Below are 24,180 nucleotides of genomic sequence, written 5' to 3'. Positions count from 1 at the left end.
TTTCTGAAGGGCAATTCTGAAGGGTAATTTTAAAGGGTAATTCTGAAGGGTGATTCTAAAGGGTAATTCTGAAGGGTAATTCTAAAGAGTAATTCTAAAGGGTGATTCTAAAGGGTAATTCTAAAGGGTAATTCTAAAGGCTATTTCTAAGGGGCATTTCTAAAGGGTGATTCCAAAGGGTAATTCAAAAGGGTGATTCTAATGGGTAATTCTAAAGGGTAATTATAAAGGCTAATTCTAAGGGGCGATTCTAAAAGGTGATTCCAAAGGGTAATTCTAAAGGGTAATTCTAATGGGTAATTCTAAAGGGTAATTCTAATGGGTAATTCTAAAGGGTGATTCTGAAGGGTATTTACAAAGGGTAATTCTAAAGGGTAATTCTAAAGGGTGTTTCGAAAGGGTAATTCTAAAGGGTAATTCTAAAGGCTAATTCGAAGGGGCGATTCTAAAGGGTGATTCCAAAGGGTAATTCTAAAGGGTAATTCTAATGGGTAATTCTAAAGGGTGATTCTGAAGGGTATTTCCAAAGGGTAATTCTAAAGGGTAATTCTGAAGGGTATTTCCAAAGGGTAATTCTAAAGGGTAATTCTAAAGGGTAATTCTAAAGGGTATTTCTGAAGGGCAATTCTGAAGGGTAATTTTAAAGGGTAATTCTGAAGAGTGATTCTAAAGGGTAATTCTGAAGGATAATTCTGAAGGGTGATTCTAAAGGGTAATTCTGAAGGGTAATTCTAAAGGGTAATTCCAAAGGGTAATTTTAAAGGGTGATTCTAAAGAATGATTCTGAAGGGTAATTCTGAGGGGCGATTCCAAAGGGTAATTCTAAAGGGTGATTCTAAAGCGTGTTTCTAAAGGGTAATTCCAAAGGGTAATTCTAAAGGTTAATTCTAAAGGGTAATTCTAAAGGGTAATTCTAAAGGGTGTTTCTAAAGGGTAATTCTAAAGGGTAATTCTAAAGGGTGTTTCGAAAGGGTAATTCTAAAGGGTGTTTCTAAAGGGTGATTCTAAAGGGTAATTCTAAAGGGTAATTCTAAACGGTAATTCTAAAGGGTAATTCTAAAGGGTGTTTCTAAAGGGTAATTCTAAAGGGTCTTTCTAAAGGGTAATTCTAAAGGGTAATTCTAAAGGGTGTTTTTAAAGGGTAATTCTAAAGGGTGTTTTTAAAGGGTAATTCCTAAAGGATAATACGAAAGGGTAATTCTAAAGGGTAATTCTAAAGGGTAATTCTAAAGGGTAATTCTTAAGGGTGTTTCTAAAGGGTAATTCCAAAGGGTAATTCTAAAGGGCAATTCTAAAGGGTAATTCTAAAGGGTAATTCTGAAGGGTAATTCTAAACGGTGTTTCTAAAGGGTAATTCTAAAGGGTAATTCTAAAGGGTATTTCTGAAGGGCAATTCTGAAGGGTAATTTTAAAGGGTAATTCTGAAGGGTGATTCTAAAGGGTAATTCTGAAGGGTAATTCTAAAGAGTAATTCTAAAGGGTGATTCTAAAGGGTAATTCTAAAGGGTAATTCTAAAGGCTAATTCTAAGGGGCGTTTCTAAAGGGTGATTCCAAAGGGTAATTCAAAAGGGTGATTCTAATGGGTAATTCTAAAGGGTAATTATAAAGGCTAATTCTAAGGTAATTCTAATGGGTAATTCTAAAGGGTGATTCTGAAGGGTATTTACAAAGGGTAATTCTAAAGGGTAATTCTGAAGGGTATTTCCAAAGGGTAATTCTAAAGGGTAATTCTAAAGGGTGTTTCGAAAGGGTAATTCTAAAGGGTAATTCTAAAGGCTAATTCGAAGGGGCGATTCTAAAGGGTGATTCTAAAGGGTAATTCTAAAGGGTAATTCTAATGGGTAATTCTAAAGGGTGATTCTGAAGGGTATTTCCAAAGGGTAATTCTAAAGGGTAATTCTGAAGGGTATTTCCAAAGGGTAATTCTAAAGGGTAATTCTAAAGGGTAATTCTAAAGGGTATTTCTGAAGGGCAATTCTGAAGGGTAATTTTAAAGGGTAATTCTGAAGGGTGATTCTAAAGGGTAATTCTGAAGGATAATTCTGAAGGGTGATTCTAAAGGGTAATTCTTAAGGATAATTCTGAAGGGTAATTCTAAAGGGTAATTCCAAAGGGTAATTTTAAAGGGTGATTCTAAAGAATAATTCTGAAGGGTAATTCTGAGGGGCGATTCCAAAGGGTAATTCTAAAGGGTGATTCTAAAGCGTGTTTCTAAAGGGTAATTCCAAAGGGTAATTCTAAAGGTTAATTCTAAAGGGTAATTCTAAAGGGTAATTCTAAAGGGTGTTTCTAAAGGGTAATTCTAAAGGGTAATTCTAAAGGGTGTTTCGAAAGGGTAATTCTAAAGGGTGTTTCTAAAGGGTGATTCTAAAGGGTAATTCTAAAGGGTAATTCTAAAGGGTAATTCTAAAGGGTAATTCTAAAGGGTGTTTCTAAAGGGTAATTCTAAAGGGTCTTTCTAAAGGGTAATTCTAAAGGGTAATTCTAAAGGGTGTTTTTAAAGGGTAATTCTCAAGGGTGTTTTTAAAGGGTAATTCTAAAGGGTAATTCGAAAGGGTAATTCTTAAGGGTAATTCTAAAGGGTAATTCTTAAGGGTGTTTCTAAAGGGTAATTCCAAAGGGTAATTCTAAAGGGCAATTCTAAAGGGTAATTCTAAAGGGTAATTCTGAAGGGTAATTCTAAACGGTGTTTCTGAAGGGTAATTCTAAAGGGTAATTCTAAAGGGTAATTCTGAAGGGTAATTCTAAACGGTGTTTCTAAAGGGTAATTCTAAAGGGTAATTCTAAAGGGTATTTCTGAAGGGCAATTCTGAAGGGTAATTTTAAAGGGTAATTCTGAAGGGTGATTCTAAAGGGTAATTCTGAAGGGTAATTCTAAAGAGTAATTCTAAAGGGTGATTCTAAAGGGTAATTCTAAAGGGTAATTCTAAAGGCTAATTCTAAGGGGCGTTTCTAAAGGGTGATTCCAAAGGGTAATTCAAAAGGGTGATTCTAATGGGTAATTCTAAAGGGTAATTATAAAGGCTAATTCTAAGGGGCGATTCTAAAAGGTGATTCCAAAGGGTAATTCTAATGGGTAATTCTAAAGGGTAATTCTAATGGGTAATTCTAAAGGGTGATTCTGAAGGGTATTTACAAAGGGTAATTCTAAAGGGTAATTCTGAAGGGTATTTCCAAAGGGTAATTCTAAAGGGTAATTCTAAAGGGTAATTCTAAAGGGTATTTCTGAAGGGCAATTCTGAAGGGTAATTTTAAAGGGTAATTCTGAAGGGTGATTCTAAAGGGTAATTCTGAAGGGTAATTCTGTAGGGTGATTCCAAAGGGTAATTCTGAAGGGTAATTCTAAAGGGTATTTCTAAAGGGTAATTCCAAAGGGTGATTCTAAAGGGAAATTGGAAAGGGTAATTCTAAATGGTGTTTCTAAAGGGTAATTCTAAAGGGTAATTCGAAAGGGTAATTCTAAAGGTTAATTCTAAAGGGTAATTCTAAAGGGTGTTTCTAGAGGGTAATTTTAAAGGGTGTTTCTAAAGGGTAATTCTAAAGGGTAATTCTAAAGGGTGTTTCTAAACGGTAATTCTAAAGGGTCTTTCTAAAGGGTAGTTCTAAAGGTTGTTTTTAAAGGGTAATTCTAAAGGGTAATTCTAAAGAGTAATTCGAAAGGGTAATTCGAAAGGGTAATTCTTAAGGGTGTTTCTAAACGGTAATTCCAAAGGGTAATTCTAAAGGGCAATTCTAAAGGGTAATTCTAAAGGGTAATTCTGAAGGGTAATTCTAAAGTGTGTTTCTCAAGGGTAATTCTAAAGGGTAATTCTAAAGGGTAATTCCAATGGGTAATTCTAAAGGGTAATTCTAAAGGGTGTTTGTGAAGTGTATTTCTTAAGTGTGTTTCTCAAGGGTAATTCTAAAGGGTAATTCTAAAGGGTAATTCCAATGGGTAATTCTAAAGGGTAATTCTAAAGGGTGTTTCTGAAGGGTATTTCTAAAGGGTGTTTCGAAACGGTAATTCTAAAGGGTAATTCTCAAGGGTGTTTCTAAAGGGTAATTCTAAAGGGTGTTTCTAGAAGGGTCATTCTAAATCTAAAGGGTTCTAAATGGTAATTCTGATGGGTTTCATTCATTTCTTGGCTTTGCCTATTTCATATTTAAAATGCCACACTGAACCACTTCTTTCAGACACGGTTGTGATTTTTTGAAAGGGGTGGGTCCAGAAATCAAGGGAATAAGTAGTGAAGTGCGAAGCCATAAAGTCTGCAGTTTGGGGTCTGTGGGAGCTTTGGGAGTTTAGATACTCTCTGGTGCTCTCTGAGCATTCACTAACCACATTGGTTACATCTGCGGTGCGGTACGGCACAAAATAAGCGGCACAGCACAAAATCAATTGCGATTTCCAAATATGGGCTCACCCAATCAGTGAACTTTCCAGCCCTGATTTCTCCCAATGGGGCGTCCTCCTTTCTTGACTTGGTAATGAGGAATTTTCCTGCAAATGTGATCCATGAATCTTCTGTTCCCAATAGTTTCATCTTATCATGTGCTTGTGAGAGTCAATATCTCTCTGGGTATTGTCAGAGTATGGTATAGTCTGGCAGTTCACTCAAACTGACTGGCAGGTACGACAAGCGCCCTCTCATGTCAAGATGGGTCCTTCATTTACACCTCTCACGATATCAATACTGCCTGGGAATCCTTCCACACAAGCTTCCTTTCCATTTTGTACAGAGTTATACTATCTTGTCTGCTGCACAGATGGAATCTGTGGTGAGGGAGTTGCCTTCAAACATCAAGCCTCTCCTCTTCCCAGAAGGCAAATCCGACGAAATGCAACCTCAGATCATTCCACAAAGCCTGAAACAAGTGTGTGTCCACTCTCAAGAGAGCCAGAAATCAACATCTGGCCAATTTCAAGAATGAACTCTCAAACTTGTCTCCTTCCTCTAAAACCTGGTGGCACCTTGTTTAGTCTTTCTCTGGTGCATGCCCCCCCCCCCCCCGACCCCCTTCATCCTCTCCCTCACTTATATGGCACAACAGCCGACTCTGCTCATGACAACGCCAAATGCCTCAATTCTGTGTTTGCTTCCAAATCTTGCATCCCCACCCCTTGCTCTTGGTACCCACCCTTCCCTGTCGTTTCCACTGCTCCTGGTCCTTGTGTCATCTGCACCTGAGAAGGTGAAGAGGTTTCTTGCAACCTGTGACTGATTCTGCAACTGGGCCGGACGGCTCTCAATGTAATCCTTTCATCTCCTCTGCCTGTCAAGGCTGGAGTCCCCCAAGACAGTCTTCTGGGCCCAGGCCTATTCCTGACTGTGATGGATCCGTCACTTCCGCCTTTGTTGTTATTCTATACTTGTAGAATATTTTTAGTTTCAGGTAATATTGTTGTTAAGATTTTTGTGTGAAATGGAGATGACTTCAGCAAAAGGTAAAAATAAATGTTTGTGAAGGAAAAAGGAAAATGCCGCAAAGAAACCGGAGGAAGAGAGATCGAGATGGGCAGAGAGAGGGGGAGACAGCTGTGAGTCACATCGAGGCTGCGAGTGGACTTTTTTGATATTGGTTGCGAATGAGTTGAGGCTTCCCGTGGGGCGGGGATTGCCTGCGACATCGTCCTATATTGCAATTGCAATTAAACCTGCGTCTCATGTTTCATCACCAAGTGTGAGTTATTGTTGGAGAGAAATCAAGCGCCTCCATTGCAGGCCTACACGCCATTTTGTCCTTGAAAGAGAATAGGCTATCCGCTTGGTGCAACTTGTTTTGTCATTGGGATTTCCATATCGACTTCATCGTGTTGATTGCCGTTGGTTTCCATATCGGCTCAATTCCCATGTCAACCTCTCACCTCGTAACTCCTCATCCACAGTCGCGCCAATACCTGCCGATTGCTTTGCCATTCTCAATCAGCGTGGGGAACCATGCACGGACTTTGGGGAATGTTACCTTTCACTCACATTTGGCATTTTGTGAGTTTATTGCTTTGAGAGCATTGGGGAATGATGGTACCATCATATGTATTGTTCATTTGATGCAAGTGATATTTTCATTGTACTTTCTTTGAGAGTGTTATTACTGTGTATGTGAGAGTTCTTTATACAATTACTTGTTTTGTTCTACAAATGCATTGGTGTGGTTTTACCATGGTTTATTAGAACACTCAAAATAACAAATCGTTCTGCTGCGTTCCTGCTCGAGACTCTGAGGTGCACTGCAACCGGGGTTTGGGGAGGAACACGTAACACTGACCTTCATAAATTATCTATCTGACTCTCTGGAAAATTCTCTTTTGCCATTTGTTGATCACTCCCCCTTCTGCCATGACGTCCCTCATCCTTCAGACAAGTAGACTGCAGCCTCTTCCCTCTCTTCAGACCTTGAAAAAAAAAATGGTTGCAAGATGGTCAAATACTTGTTTCGGCGCCTGTGAAGCAAGCAAATACTTGTTTCGGCACCGGTGTCTGCATTTTGGCGCATGAGTCTGTTTCGGCGCATGCGTCTGTTTCGTCTCCTGTGTCTGTATTTCGTTGCCTGTGTCTGTATTTCGTCGCCTGTGTATGTATTTTGGCGCATGAGTCTGTTTCGTCGCTTGTGTCTGTTTCGTCACCTGTGTCTGTTTCGGCATCTGTGTCTGTTTCGGCACCTGTGTGTGAATTTCGTTGCCTGTGTCTGTTTCGACGTCTGTGTCTGCTTCGTCCCCCTTGTCTGTATTTCATCGCCTGTGTCTGTGTTTCGTCGCCTGTGTCTGTATTCCATCGCCTGTGTCTGTATTCCATCGCCTGTGTCTGTATTCCATCGCCTGTGTCTGTATTCCATCGCCTGTGTCTGTATTCCATCGCCTGTGTCTGTATACCGTCGCCTGTGTCTGTATTTTGTCGCCTGTGTCTGTATTTTGTCGCCTGTGTCTGTATTTCGTCGCCTGTGTCTGTATTTCGTCGCCTGTGCCTGTATTTCGTCGCCTGTGTTTGTATTTCGTCATCTGTGTCTGTTTCTTGTCATCTGTGTCTGTTTCTTGTCAACTGTGTCTGTATTTTGTGCCTGTGTCTGTTTTGTCGCATGTGTCTGTTTTTGTGCCTGTGTCTGTATTTTGTCGCCTGTGTCTCTTTCGTCACCTTTGTCTGTTTCAGCACCTGTGTCTGTTTCGGCGCCTGTGTCTGTGTCGGCGCCTGTGTCTGTTTCGGCGTCTGTGTCTGTTTTGGCACCTGTGTCTGTTTCGGCGCCTGTGTTTCATCGCTTGTGTCTGTTTCGACGCCTGTGTCTGTATTTCGTCGCCTGTGTCCATTTCGGAGCCTGTGTCCATTTCAGCGCCTTTGTCCGTTTCGGCGCCTGTTTCCGTTTCTGTGCCTGTGTCCGTTTCTTGGCCTGTGTCCGTTTCTTTGCCTGTGTCCGTTTCTTTGCCTGTGTCCGTTTCGATGCCTGTGTCCGTTTCGATGCCTGTGTCCGTTTCGATGCCTGTGTCTGTTTCGATGCCTGTGTCTGTTTCGATGCCTGTGTCTGTTTTGACACCTGTGTCTGTTTCGACGCCTGTGTCTGTTTCGACATCTGTGTCCGTTTCGGAGCCTGTGTCCGTTTCGACGATTGTGAACCCACCGTTATTCGATGTCAGTGCAGGGGCGGATCCAGGGGGGGGGGTGCAGGGGGTGTGCACCCCCCTTCGATCCAGGATGAAGGTGCAGGGGGTGTGCACCGCCACCCCCCCCCCTCCCCTCTGGATCTTTGATAAATTATAAGCTCTGAATATCCTATTACGGATTCGGCCCTCCTTATGGTTGTTGTTATCATTGTTGGTTCTAGATATTATGCTTATTGTGACTTAAGGGAATGGGTAGTGGTGGATAAAAGATTTAAAAGCGCTCCTGGTAAAATGTGGCCAAAAATCCGGATCGTGACCGGAGGAGGTGGAGCAAAAAGAAGAGGCGGGAGGGCAACGAAAAGAGACTTGGTTGTTGAAGCTCCGGCCCGAGCGTTCGACGCACAGTGCGAGTGAACTTTGCGTCCTTGAAGGGAAGTTCAGGCGATAAGAAATATCGCCGGAGTGCGTGGAGCCTGTGTCGTCGGGTATTCTCATTGAGGTTCCGGAGGATCCGGGCCTCAAAGCCCGGGTTGGAGTGAAAGCCGTCCGCCATCTTCGCCACGCGAGCAACCAGCAGGGAACAGGTTTTTGTCGTGTCGGCTGGGCATTATTCCCTGGTGGTTTGCCGGGGACGGCTGTGCCAGAATGGGGCACGTGAGAATTATACGGAGGCTCGCGGATTGAATCACAATGTGCACATTGGAGCGCGTCTTTGTGAGGTTCCTTTCCACCACTGTGTTGCTGGGTGCTGAGCATGTGACCTCGGGGTCGTCTCGCTCGCCTACGCCTCAATTGACCATCGGGCCTTGGCTCCCCGATCGCGGGAGCGCACAGAGACATTGGGACTTCGCCTTGGAGGGGTGCAGAGACATTGGGGGAGGTGCCGTGAGTGTGGGGTTAAGGGGCTTGACAAGGATATCATCATAAGATTTGAAAGTAGGGGTGATTGCCCCCATTGTTGTATGGCTCGTTGTGTGTGATTACTGATTTATAATATATTATTGTTTGTTTATAACCTGGTGTGGTTGCATTATTGATTTGACTGTTTCATTTGCTGGTTCCATTGAGGGTTTCATTATTTGCTGGATTTCAACCAAGGATAACACATCTTTCTGCCGGGGACCCTCTCGGGGTTCGGAGGTCCACCGAGACCAGAGGTAAGGGGGGGACCCTGTAACAGAAATTGGGGGCTCGTCCAATTGATATTCGTGGGCTCGCAATTGGGTCTGCGTCCGGGATATAAAAATTCCTAAATTTAGTCCGAGAAAGAATTCCCTAACATTCCCAGAATTCTCAAATTTGGAACTTTTTCCAACATTCCCAAATTTTTTCCAAAAACAAGCAACAACAACAACAAAAAACAAAGTAATTTTTTTTGTTTGTAAAAAAAAAAATTCTTGTGTGAAGGTTAACAGGTGTTACAAGTAGTCACTATGAAGTTTGATGCAGAGAAGTTTACAGTGACCCCTAGTGAAGCACAGTTCAGAGCGTTAGTAAAATCGGACCTCTGGAAATTGGCCAAACATTTTAGCTTGGAGGTCCGAACTAATATGAAGAAGGCAGAGTTGCAGACAGTGGTGATACAATCTATGGTGGGATTAGAAGCATGGGAAGAGGTAGCCTGGGATTGGTTACCAGAAGAGCAAGAAAATGTGGAGCTCCGGAGACTGGAGATGCAATTACAGAGCCAGGAAAGGGAAAAAGCACAGGAAAGAGAACTCCAGGAAAGGATAGAAGAGAAAAAAACAGAGGAAAGGAGAGTGGAAAGAGACCTCCAGGAAAGGTTCAAAGTACAGGAAAGAGAACTCCAGGAAAGGTTAGAAGACAAAAAAACAGAGGAAAGGAGAGTGGAAAGAGAACTCCAAGAAAGGTTAAAAGTACAGGAAAGAGAACTCCAGGAAAAGTTAGAAGAGAAAAAAACAGAGGAAAAGAGAGTGGAAAGAGAACTCCAGGAAAGGTTAGAAGACAAAAAAGCAGAGGAAAGGAGAGCTGCAAGATAACTCGAAGCAGAGGAGAGAAGAGCCGAAAGGGAGTTAAAGGACTGTGAATTGGCGCGTCAGCAGGAAATTAAAGTCAAGGAGCTGGAGTTAATGAGAGAACGGGGAGAGGTACCATCCCTGCTGACTGGTTCGACACCTAGTCAGAACACCTGGGATGTTGGAAGACATGTGAGGCTGGTTCCACCCTTCAATGAAAAGGAGGTAGCCAAGTTTTTTCCACACTTTGAGAAAGTGGCTCGACAGTTAAACTGGCCTGAGGAGTACTGGTCCATACTAGTGCAAAGTGTTCTGGTGGGTAAAGCTCAAGAGATTTATTCGGCTTTACCGATTGACCAATGTGCAGACTACGAGGTATTGAAGAAACACATTCTCAAAGCCTATGAATTGGTCCCGGAAGTTTACCGGCAAAAATTCCGGAATGCCAGGAGGAGGGAGAGTGAGACCCATGTGGAATTTGCCAGAGTGAAGGAAACCATGTTTGATAGGTGGTGTGATTCAAAAGGAGTTGGGAAAAACTTCGAACTATTGTGACAATTGATCCTGGTGGAGGAATTCCAACAGTGTGTCCACAATGAACTAACCGCATGGGTCAGAGCCGTCACTAAAGTCAATGTAAAAGCTGAAGGAAAGGGAGCAATACACACTTACCAATATTTGGATGTGAGACCTTGCGCAAGAATCCCCCTTCCTGTGAGAGCTGCAAAACAAAAACAAAACCCATAGTTTAACAATGGCATAGCTGGGCTTGGATCTGCTGTCCTCCTGTCATGTGACAAGATCCTCAGCTCTGATTGGTGGATGTTTGTGAGGGACATACCAACATGCACTGGACGGTCCGACGGACAAACACTGCTTCAGAAAGCATCGCCCAATGGGCGACGCCGTAAAAATATGGCTGCCGAACCACGTGACCTATGACGTCATAATTATCAGCAAAAATTCTACAGAATGACGCGCTGCCATGGTGAAAATCTTATGTCACTCGGACCAACGGTTGCAGAGAAAACAAATTTTAAGGGGAATAAATCCGCAAAATGCCAGCAGAAGGGACATACATACATCGGACGGACAAAGACTGTTCCAGAGGGCATTGCTCTCCGGGCTACGCCGTAAAAAATGGATAAAAATGTAAATAACATGCAATCATTTTTTTCAAGAATTTGAAGTAAATGTACCTCTTCAGTGAGTGAACCCATTAAAAATTTACAGGAGGATGTGCGGAGCAGCCTCGGGGAGCAGGAAACAAGAAAGTGGGTTTATACGTCATGAACAGCCTGCATGGTCCCATTAGCCAGTTAGGTTCTGTGTAAATGCCCAACCTGCGCCACATTCCCATAAACTTACCATCTCCCAATCTTCTCTCGTCATGCACTTCACCGCAACCTGGAGAAGGAAAAGAAAACACATGGAATATACCTCATGTTATCACCTTTTGGGAGAGCATGAAAAAGAGGGAAACAAGCAAAATGATGGTCTCCATTGATGTACACCGATTGTAAATGTCCGCCGGACATCACGATTAATTGTCCCTTTGTTTCATTGTTCGCCTTCAGTTGAAATCAGTGTGGATTCCATCACCAAGTTTACCCTTGCACACTCAAACATGCTCCAATTGATATAATCTTTCTTGCAATCACAGACTCTGACTCTGCCACTGGACCGGACAGCATCAGCTCACGTGTCTTATATACCTGCGCTGCTACTCTTGCTCGTCCTCTCTGTCCTTTTGACCCCATCATTTGCGCTAGGTCATCTTCCAACTGCTTGGAAATCCACCAACATTACTGCATTACATAAAAACAGAACTAGGAGCAATAGTCAGGAGGCCTGAAGCTCACCTGGATCAGGAGCAACAGTCACTCAAACCCCCCATACATCACCTCAGACCCAGATATATTTAATGCCGTGAACAAACTTTTTGTACATCATGGGTGATGAAGGTTGTGATCAAGTTTCATCAAAATCGTGTGCATAGCTTCAGAGAAAAGAGCGAATACCGATTATAGGGGGGGGGGGGGGGGGGTGGGTCAAAAAACACCCCCATCGTTCCCCATGATGAGTGCAGATTTCGTGCAATGGGATTGCGAGAGAGAAATGTCCGGGGCTACACAACGACAACAACTCACCCAACAATGGATGGAAGCCCTCAATGTCAGACATGAGATCAGTGCCGTTTCTCTGGACGTCTCATCCTATTGATAAAGTCGAACATCCTGCCTAACTCTCCAAACTCTCTACCTGTGGCATCCAATGCGAAATCCACACACATGACTTACGAACTTCCTCCACTCTCGTAGCCAACGTGGGGGCACTCAACAGAATCCTCTCGTCTCCTCTCCCTGCCAAGGCTGGAGTGCCCCAAGGCAGCGTTCTCAGCCCCATCTGAAAACTCGTACTGAAGCTGACACACACACACACACACACACACACACACACACACACACACACACACACGCACAGTTGCATAGACACACACACACACACAGTTGCATAGATACACACACAGTTGCATAGACACACACACGCATACAGTTATATCGACACACACACACAGTTACATAGACACACACGCACACACAGTTACATAGACACACACACACACACACACACACACACACACACACACACACACACACACACACACACACACACACACACACACACACTATTCAGATTCCTGATCTCTCCAACTCTGAAAGATCCTCTTTATCTATTTGCTGACAACTCCACCCTGTGCCATGACATCCCTCATCCTCCATCCAGACAGGGAGTGGCCTCCTCCGTCTCTCCAGACCTTGACACAATCACAAGTTGGTCAAACACAGGGAATACGGTTTGTATCCCACATTCCCACTGATCGGCTGCATCTGGATTCGGACCTGAACTGAAATGCAGTGTTGCCACTCGGGTTTTTCGAATTTCACCAATCGGGTGCCTAAATTTCACCAAATTTAAGTAGATTTCACCAAATGCCAAGTTTTCATTGGATATCGACTGCTAAATGATAATAAACTTGGAAATATTGTTTGCAATACAAACTTTATTGACAAATGAACTGTCGAACAAACTTTTTTAATGAAAAGATTTGCGTAAAGTTCGCAAAACGGCCTCATCATTACTCATCAGTCATCATCAACTCCGTCATAGAAAGTGATGGTGGAGTTCTGCTCTGCCCGCACTGCGTCTCCGAGCTCTTTGGACGGCGTCCAACAGTAACACTGTCTTCCCTGACGCGCCAAGTGTTGTCTCGCCAGGGGAGTCTGTTGGCGAAGGTCGATGCATGTAGTCGATTGGTTGTTGGAGTCTTCACCATGTTCACCTTTGAAAACACTCGCTCAACACACGCCGACGAATGCAGAAGTGCGAGCAATGCGCACATCAGTCGGCAGAGTACAGGGAATTTCGGCTCACCAGTTCCATCCGCCACCTGCTTCAGTTTTGGCCAGAAAACAACAGGTGACTTTCCAGCAAGAGCACTCAACTGGTCGCGCGAATACAGAAGGGCCCGCCATTCATCATCCAGTTTGTTCAGATCAGCCTCTGGAACCAGTCGAGGGAACTTAAGCGCCAGTTTCACCAGAGGTCATACATAGTACGTTGGCTTGACAAAGCCTCTTCTGGATCGAGACTACTCGATCTATGCGTAGATTCATCGATCAACAACGAAAAATACTGCGTCTGGCAGATAGAGGCTACTGAATTCTTCTCTTCGAATGCGACACCATCCTGCATGATATACGAAGCTTCAGTACGTTTCAGTTTCATATTTGCTGCGATTGCACTGTCGGGAAACACAGCCTTCAACAAATCAACTAAATGATCAGCTTGTGCGAAAGGAGTGCCGTGCTCCGCCATGAATCCTACCATCAGAAGCTCGGCCTTGGCAGGGGGGAAGGACACAAACACAACATTTGAGAGCAGGGACATCGAGAGAACTGTGGGAGGGAGAGGCCTTGGGGGAAGGTGGGAGAGGTATAAAACATATGCACACTGCAAGGACTTCCAGGAAAGAAGTTTGAATTTTAAAAAAGTGGATCTGGGGTGAATTAGCGGGGGCAGAAAAGATCAAGGTTTTGGTTGGGGGAAGTTGGGGCAATTAAAAGCTGAGCTGAATTATAGTCGTCAATCTTCTATGGCCGGGAGTAAAAGCTGAATTATAGTAGTAAATTCATTCAAAAAGAACCCGGGCAACGCCGGGTGCATTCGGCAAGTCATAGATAAAATTTCGATGTTCTTCAGCTTCCAAGATCTCTTGACCTCATTTTCGAGGTCCAGGTATTTGGTCATTTTCTTGATTTCTGCGTTGTTTAGGCCAAAATCGCTGGGTACTGATATCTCAATCAATGCTGTCTTTTCCTTTTTGTTCCTGAGTACAATGTCTGGACGCAATGCTTTGTTTTCTATGTTCACGCTTGATGGAATCATCAGGTCATGCGTGAGTTTTTCAATGATTGCCCTTGGTCCATGTTTCCATGAGTTTTCTGGTACTGGGATGTTGAATTTTTTGCAGATATGCCAATGAATCACTTATACCGTTATCACATACTTTGTTGTGCTGTTGTGTGTAAAGTTGTTCTGATAATAGTTGTTTGCACTGAGAGCAGGTGACTAGTATATTATATAATTTCAATGAGTGGCGGAGTCATAACCGTGCTGTGAGGGGAGAAGCCTGAGGGGAGGAGTCATAACCGTGCTATGAGGGGAGAAGCCTGAGGGGAGGAGTCATAACCATGCTATGAGGGGAGGAGTCATGTCACGTCACACCTCCTTGACTCGGCAAGGCCTCAGCCTCTATTCCACCACAAGAACACAAAACAGGCCGATTTTATGAAAAGTTATTGAATTTCACCGGACTTTGTTGTAGTCGAGTCAAACGCTATATAAGCGACTACATAAAATAGCAACAGATATCGGATTGGAGCAAACTTAAACTTAGGAGGACACTCAGAACTCAGCTTTGGCTTTGCCCACCTGCAGTCACCATGCTTGTGGTCGCCAAGGCATGCTACAAACATGGTTAGACCTTGCAAAAACTTACAACAACCATTCAGTGATACGTATAGCATTGGTAGAGTTAGTTCCTGCACACATCTTTATTCACAGCACACAGCAAGGTTCGAGAACTGTTGAGGTAACTCTCCTAAAAATTATCCGATTTTCACCAACTAAAATTTACCAGTGGCTGCGTAGACCCCTATTTCTCACTAAAAGAGAAATCAGAACGTAAATCGGAATTAAAGAAAGCCCGTGAGGTCGCTCCGTGCGGCAGCCTGCGCGTCTTGCATTTAATGGCTATGCGTGAATTATATAATTACCATCTCGAGGCCTGAGGTAAATGGGCCAAATATTATCCGATTTTCACCAAACGCGATTGCGATGGTCTCGTGTTCAACCACCTTAGTGACTACCAAATCCGAAAACAGAATAAAGATCCAAGTTAAAATAAACCCGTGAGAGCCCTGTTCTGAGCAAAAGAGCATAGAACTAGCATTAACATGTGGTCAGGAGAGTTAATTTCAGACAAGAATGTGTAACGCTCTCGGACCGCCACCTGTCGATCATTAATAGCCTCTGTTCAGGGCACTGCGCACACGCTGCAAATTCTTCTTCCAGCAGGTCAGAGTATTTGACCTCTTGAACAGAAATAAGTATTTGCTGGCCGAGAGAGCCAAATAAGGTTTTGGATAAGGAACACCCTGCATGCTCTGCAACATCAAAGGAGTTTGGGGCTTTAAAACCAGGAGAAAGTTGCGAGGAGAGAAAGAGAGAAGAGTGGACTGGGACAGTGAACTGAAGAGGAGTGAAAACTGAAGACCAGTTGAAACTGATCAACCAACTGGAGATTGTCAACAACTGAACGAGCTTCAACAAACTCTGGAACAGACTCATTAAAGATCTCGGCTTAGTATACAACAAATTCTCTAAAGTGAATAAAACATTGATTTTGCTAAACCGAGTCTCTTGAAGTTTTACTAACATAACACCAGTAATTGTTAATAATTCTCCAACAAGTGGTGGCCCGTAGGGACTCAACTGCCCAGGTAAGCTTTTGTTTGTTATCTGTGTAGTCTGATGTTAATCTGTGAAAATAGTTCAGTGTTTGAGTTTTGTGTACGTTTGTTGATGTGTGGAAGGAAAAAACACGAGGCCTTTAACAGGTTTCAGAAATCATGCCAATTTTTTTCTTCCAAAATTTATGTATACGCATTTTTGAGGGATGGTGCCATGAACTGTCACAAATATCCACTAAAGCTTGGTGTCTTTAGAAAAGGTGCTGTGCTTTCATGAAGGATTTGTTTTACAATTTCAGAAGTCATGACGATAAAAAAAATTTTTAAAAAATTAATAATCAATTATTTTTTTGTTTTTTTTGTAATTTGATTTTTTTTTCGGTACATTTTACGAGTTTAATGAGACGATTGCAAAGAACCACTAACGAACCCCGGGCGTTAGCCAACAGGTGCTGCATTCGTCTTGTCATGTACAACTGAAATATGGATTTTGTATATTTCTTGCTCATTTCACGAACGTCATGAATTCAGGAAATAGAGCGTCAATTTTGTAAATATCTTTAAAATGATTTCCAGCAATGGTCTGCATTCAAATCTCTGCTCGTTTTCGTGATTAAATGACTTATAAGTGTGTCGATTTACCCGTTAAAATAATGGTTGAGATCCTGCTTGGTTGTGACCACAGGCACGAGCAGATTGCAGAATGGACACTATTTGCTTTATAATCATATTCGCGGTTTTTGTAAAAAGCGATTTTTCAAGCGATTTTTTAAAAAGCGATTAAAGCGATGATAACAGCGTCTGTACAGTAAGCCAAATAATGGTAAAATCGGCTGGATTCGATTTTCAAACATGCATTTCCAGTGTGGTAACAAAAAGTGAGTTTAGTATTTAGCATTGTTTAGCATTTAGCCAATTTGTCTGCACGAGTCGACAGACAGTCCAAAAATAGGCATTCTTTTCCACACTGACCCTGCCACTGGAATGCGTGCAGGCAGGTTGCCCATGGTAACCGTTTGGTGTTGTGTCCACTTATCTATGGAATCAGAAGCGATTTTAAATGTAACCTCTTTACATCCTGATTAGAAAAAATATATATATATTTTTAGGATTTTATGGCGGCGGCCATCTTGGACCACAGCTAAAAATCCTTCAATCAAGATGAAATTTAATGTGAGCCAATCCCAGGCTACTGTGATCCGTAATCTCTACAAAATAGAACCATCCAATGTACCTTTGATCACTTTATATTTCATCTGTCTTTTAAGATTTTAAAAAGGGAATTTATTGATATAAGATCCTATGACATTTGCCAAGGCAATTAAATGGAGGGAAACCAATGATGAAATATATTGTGATCTGTTTATACATGAATGAATTTACATGTACATGAATTTGTTGACCCCAACCCAATCTTAACCCTAACTTCATTCTATAGGATTGTTGATCCCATATCCCATTGGATCCCATGTTGATTTTAGCATATCACCTCATTATGTGGCTTGCTGTGTTTTTGTGTGTATGGGTGTGGGTATGTATGTGTGGGTATGCATGTGTTTTTGCACCCCTCTCCCCCCCCCTCCTCCAACCATGGCCCCAATACTGCTACAATAAATGGTACGACACAGTTTAAATGGTTAAATAATACACAGATGAGTGTAATGGCTCGCACAGAAGTTCGAGAGGGAGACAGTATTTACCATATAATCTCACAGCCTTGTAAGGGAGCCATGAGTGCGGCCAATGATACACAGCTATCTTTAGGTTAAAATACAATGAGTGTCGTATTTCGCATAGTATTGATACCCTTAAGCCCCATCCCTCCCCCAGCCTCATTCCTCCCTTGGCATTCTGCCACTTCTCCTCCTCCCTTCCCCACCCTTTTCCTCCCCCCTTTCCTTCTCCTTTCCTCCTCTTTTGCTTCTTCTTTTACCTGTTTTCACCTTTCATAGTTCTCATTGTTTTCTCATTTCTCTCATTGTTTCTCATTCTCATTGTTTTCTCTCATTGTTGATGAGTTTCATCATTGTCATCATGATTGTCATATGCTGATTATTATTGATGTTCATTTTCAAATTTTGTACAATTATGGTAAATTTATATTTACAATTTACAATTACAATGATTTACAATGGTCATGATTTTACAATCATGGGAAAAAATTGCTATGATTATCAGGCATGTCATCATTGGGTTTTGATGTAAATCGATTGCATGGACTTTAAGGATAGCTTTATAGCCCTGCAGGATTAATGATGTATTACAAGTTACAAAGTTTATTGGAGTGTCGAAATTTCGGTATGATTGGATTCCATTGATAAATATTATAAATTGATTGCCATTCATTGGTACACATTTCAGGAATATTACACCATTTTAATTGTCAAGAACTTTGAGTCTCTTTCAAAGTGCGACATGGTGGGTGACACATCACATGATGTGTGACATGTGACACGTGTGACATGTGGCACGTGACATGTGCGACATTGCCCAATGGACTGGCTCATATCTGTTGGATCAATTTTCGCTGATTGTCTCACAAATGAAGGGTTGAGTTGCCTTCAGTGGTTGTTCAGCTTTAATTTGTGATATAATGACCACACAGGATTGAACAAATATGTCAGATATGATCCAGAGGCAGAACGGTTATTTGTCAATTGGCGGCAGGTATGGGTACGAGGTGACGACCGACATGATCAAATACCTCCGCCAGCGGACGGAACTGTTTTGCCTACATTGCGAACAGGCATAGATATAGAGTTATCAGACTGATAAATGTGAATTTTGATATTTTGATATTTTCAATGATAAATTCAATGATGATTTGATATTTGAATTTTGATATTATCATTTATGATATTTTATTATGTATTATTATTAGGATTTTATTGATTAATGTTGGTGAATTGATTGAGATTGCATATTTGAATTGATTCTGATTCTGATCCGATTGATCTGATTGATTTTGATCTGATTAATTTAATCTGATCTGATTTTAATTTAAATTTAATTTAATCAAGTCAATTGATGGATGAATAAAAAGTGCGGTCTCAAGAAAGAAGCTTTGAGACATTTGCGAAACATCGATGTGCAGACAACCTTGGACGATGAGCGAGGTGGTGAGTGTAGTGGTTATTTGTTATATTACGTGGTTATTTTTGTTTGACCCCCCCTTAACAGGACTTACTGATCCAGACTCATCTGCAACTCTGATCAGTGAGATTGGGGTGTGGGAAAAGCCACAGGGCAGGGGGACTCTCTGGAAATCACCTGCAGTCATCAAGTGGACAGGTGGAGAGATACTTCCTGGAAGACCACAGAGTGGAGCTTATCGGAATAAGCTAGACAACAACGCATTCAACGCTACTTTGTAGAAGGTGGAACAAACTTCTGCGATTTTTGCAGTACACACAGTTGATAGTGGATACAGGTGTAGTCTGCTGTGTAGTCCTTGTAGTTATTTGATATATTGAGTGAGTATAAAGAGGTACTCACACACAGGCAAAATGGGAAGTGGATTCTGCAAGATTAAACAAGGTCAATTGGACTTGAGTCAAAGAGGTGCTTGTATCAGCTCCATTTATCAGAAATATGGGGCAGAATCACTTAAAGATGTGGAATCCTGGTATGAATGGACGAAAGGTCGAAAAAGTGGATTTCCACAGGAGGGCACTTTTGATAGAAACGTATTGGCAACACTCAGAAAAGAATTGGAAGCAAGAGGGCGACAGAAGTTCAAAGTGGATTGGCAACCATTCTATTACTGGGACGCTGAATCTAGGGACAGGGAGACCAAAGCAAAGATGGGGGGCTTGAAGAAAGAGGTGAAACAGATACAGCATAGGTTGTGTAAGGTAGCAAATCAAATGCCTCTTCAAGTCAGTAATGGAGAGCAATCCCAACCCAAATTGTATCCAGAAGCCAGATCATACGAGACAAATGAACTGGAAGACGAAACTCCTCCACCTTATCGGAGAACTATTGTATATCAGCCACAGGTAGTGCCTGTACCTGTACCTGCCGAAAGACCAGAACAGAGTGCAGCGATTGGTTCTAGTCAACAGAGGACAGGTGAAAGACGTGACCCATTTGAGGTAACTACCCAAGAGGGTGCAATTGGGGCACAGGAACCGACTCAAAGTGGGCAAACGATGCAACCAGCTGTTATACCTTATCATGCTCTCCATTTCACCATACACGGAGTAAGGGTCGTGTGATCAATGCCAATCAATCTAACGATCAATGTGATTGGCTAATGAATGATCAAAAGTTGACTCTCTCACAAGGAGGGTTTGAGCAATGTGGTGTTATGAATTTTCCTCAGCGGCAATTTCCAGGGGCAAATCAGCAACATCCAGATCTGATGTATAGACCATGGCAGGTACATCAATTGAAGGCATTGCAGAGTAGTATGCCATCAATCAAAACAGATCCACTTCAATTTGCGGAGGAACTGCGGTTAATTGTGGAAACTCAGTTGCCCACTGCAAGAGACATGGAAATACTTTTAAAATGGTTAATTCCTAATACCACCACTTTGAGGAACTTAATGCGTGAGGCCAACTGGGTAAATACGGAAGATGGACAGGTGGACATGCCCACGGAGGCTAGAACGGCACAGATCAATAACTTGATAGAGGCCATAAAAAAATTGCCACCAGTGACGGATTGGAACAAAGTGGTTACATGCAAGCAGAAAACAGGCGAAGATGCTAGCGATTATTTGGACAGATTGCGAGATGTTTTCCGACTATATTCAGGCATAGACCGGGCACAAATTGACAATGCCTTAAAACCCCTTTTTATTAATGGTCTATTGCCCAAATTGAAGAGTGAAGTGGAAAGACAATGTATTGCTTGGGAAGGCAAGCCAATGCAAGAAATATTGAATTACGCCTTGCATCATCAGCGGATTCAAGCCAGGAATAGTGCCGTAAATGCCGAGAAATTGATGCAACTACAGACTCAAGCCCTGATGACTACGAATCAACGCAATAGGTTTTCTGGGCAACAACGCAACAATGCAGTAGGATATAACCAGAGAGTGGAGTGGCAACCCAGAAACCAAGAGATGCAGCCCAGAAATACAAGTGCACAGGTGGACAGACCAGCCAATGATAGACGCCGATGTTTCAATTGTGGAGAAATGGGACATTGGATAAGGCGATGCCCATATCAAAGACAATTTCGGAAGAACAACCAAGAACAGGGATACTACCAGTTACCACCGCCTCCATCAACAAATAGGGTTCTATTGAGGAATGCCCCAATTCAGGGAGGACCTCAGCAGACTAAATGGTCTGCCACACCCTGTTGACTAGACCAAAATGACCAAGTGGCAGCGCTTCCTTTAATCTCAGGGTCGGCTGCACAGGAACCAAGTGTTAATTTGACAGTAGGTGGACGCAAGGCACCCTTTCTCGTCGATACGGGAGCTACGCGTTCCACGTTACGACAAGCAGATTTTCCCGATATACCATTGTCAAAATACTATACGAAGGTGGTTGGAGTGTCAGGAGTTCCCATACACACGCCAGTCACGGAAGAATTGCGTGTCCAATTTGGTCCATTGACTGCACAACATGCCTTTCTTGTGGCATCTGGCGTTCCAGTAAATTTGATGGGAAGAGATTTATTGTGTAAATTGAATTGCACCGTCATCTGTAATGAAAACGGAGTGTATCTAGAAATGCCAGAACACTCCCACGACTTTATTTCTAAGGTACTAGATGGCCTGACCAGACCAACAACACATCGATGGGATATCGATGATACAATCATGGCGGAACTTTTGTGTGTTAGTTTTATGACACTGAAGGATGAAATGCCCGAAGTACAGGAATGGTTAGATAATTTTTTGATGGACTTTCTGACATGGCAAACTGATCTTCACTGTACAACATGTTATGATGCTACAGGAGAAGAGGGGTCCTATGCAGAGCGGGTTTTTAAATACCTGCACACCAAGTATGATATACATCTGACGTCATTGTGGGTGGGACGACAGGGAGTTGGGATGTCAGTGTCTTTGACGCCAGACCAACAACTCCTGTGGAATCAACCCGAAACAACAACCCCACACGTCACCTTAGCGGTGGCACAAGGGTACGAAGCAAAAGATGTTGGAATAATGATTGCAACTCTGAAAGAGTGTAACAACAGGGGATACATGGGAGAAATTCAAAGCGCCCCACTCTATGACTTAGATGGAGATGGATTTTGTTGGCAGCTCGGACAGCAGGTGCTTTCTACAACCTTCAACATGATTGTTGAATCGAATGATACTGACGATATTGGGGTATACCTACTCAGCTCTGACGCTGACGGTGACCAGGACCCACTCGATCAAATACCAATATGCTTGTGGACAACGCATCCAAATGATGTGGGACGAATCAAGAGTATTGCACCTGTAAGGATCACAGTAGATGATTCTAAGCCATTGCCTAGAAAGCGTCAATATCCATTGAGACCAGAGGCAAAAGCTGGTATTGCACCAGTGATTCGATCATTGGTGGAACAGGGAGTTATAGTTCGCACTGTGAGCATGTGCAACACTCCTATTTTACCTGTGAAGAAGCCAGGCAAGACTACTTGGAGATTTGTTCAAGATCTTCGAGCAATTAATGATTGTGTCATCCCAGCCTATCCAGTGGTCCCTAACCCGATCACTGTACTGTCAAGTATTCCATGCAACACGAAGTTTTATTCTGTGGTGGACTTATGTTCAGCGTTCTTTAGTGTACCCATTCATGAGGATTCGCGTTATCTTTTCGCATTCACGTACGAAAATTTACAGTTTACCTGGACTGTGTTACCACAAGGGTACACGGAGAGCCCAACTTTGTTTTCACGTGCTCTACATGAAGACCTCAGTGATGTTGAATTTCCTGGGGGTTCAGTGATGGTACAATATGTTGATGACCTTCTCATATGCTCGACTTCAAAGGAAGCATGTGAGCAGGACACTGTTGTGCTACTGACAGCGTTGGCAGACAAAGGCCACAAGGCCTCGAGAGATAAGTTGCAGTTCTGTAAGGAAGAGGTGTTGTAAAATTTGTAAAATTTGTAAATTTGTACAATTTGGATAAATTATTGTAGGACCAAAAAAGGGTAATTTCAATGTGACATTATAGGGGTTTTCTAAAACAAATAAACTTTTTGTCTATTTGTGTATTAGCGTTTCTAAAATTAAAGGATAAATTTTACGAAATTGAAATGCAATTGACACCCATCTTGATCTGTTAATGATGGTTCAAATGCAAACAAATATACATAATGTTTGGGTTTGTTTGTGTTTCAATGTTTTGTTTTGTGTGTCAATCTTACAAGAATATCCAGAAAATTCGTAAAATAAAATAGGAATATAATTTGATTATGAACATTATCTCTTTTGGCAAGGGCGATGGAATATACAAGATTTGATGTGCTGGGTTATGAGCAGCCATTAATTAATAGTAAAATTGTGAGTAATTTTGGGATTCCATTTTTGATAGAATTTATATGAGAATAACAGCTATTTATGGATATGAGCTTCATAAAAAATGAGGGAGTACAAAATTAGCTAAATTTGGAAGTGGTCTTACACTGACTTTCCAGAGTACTCTGCTCATGGATTTTTACATATATAAACTTGACCTTTATCAGCATATAAATTGTGCTGTATGTATGGATGTGTCTTAGGCATAGATGATATGGGCAGATAGTACAGACAATTTTGTTGAATTGAACTATTGTGAGTTTTACATCGAAATGCATTGTGAATCTTAAAACCAAGGGGCAGACGTGAACGCGCTGTTATGTTTTTTACACTCAGATGTTTTTTTGTTTGTTATGTTTTTTTACACTCAGAACACGATGTTACGTGTACCTGCAACATATTTTGTTAATCTGCCACACCTATATTGGCATACTGGTGTCAGTAGTCTTCACTAAGTTGCATAGAAAATGGAGGAACAACTTTTAAGGGAGTATACAACCACGTATTTGGATATTTTCTACAAAAGTAGGGGTTTCAATAAGTGGTAGCTGTACACATGGGATTTATCCAATTAAGTTATGGAGTTTAAACAAAGTTACTGGTAAACAGAAGGGAAATGGATAGTAAATAAATTCTTCAATGCTGGGTAAATTTAATGAGATATTACAAAGACTTATAAGAGCTACTGTTCTTCCTTATAGCAGTGGGAAAGAGTGAATTAGAACCAAATGAATCTATAAATGAATGTGATAGGGATAATATCCTCAATTTGTGTTACTTATTTGATTGTGGGTAAAGAAATTATTTTATCGTAATGGATTGATAACAGCAGCCTGCAATGTCCTGAGAGTGTGCATCCATGTAATTAGAAATCCCAGATTTGTTTTTACAAACAACATTTGGTAGAGGTCTTATGTCGATGAGCACTTACTTGGTAGATAAAAAAAGGTACTGCATGTTGGCAGCCACTTTTGCGGCCATTTAGGCCAAACACATTGAGAGAAAATTGTCGTTCAATACGTAATTTACACATGGCTATTTGTAAAAGGGAAGTTGTTGCGATGGGCAACATTTCTGAAGGTTTATTAAAATGTTATAATATGACATGTGTCAAGGCA

Source organism: Myxine glutinosa, chromosome 1 (assembly GCF_964187855.1).
Source record: "Myxine glutinosa chromosome 1, kmMyxGlut1.1, whole genome shotgun sequence".
NCBI lineage: Eukaryota > Metazoa > Chordata > Myxini > Myxiniformes > Myxinidae > Myxine > Myxine glutinosa.
The sequence above is the reverse complement of the archived record's forward strand: the minus strand, read 5'-3'. Positions refer to the sequence as shown.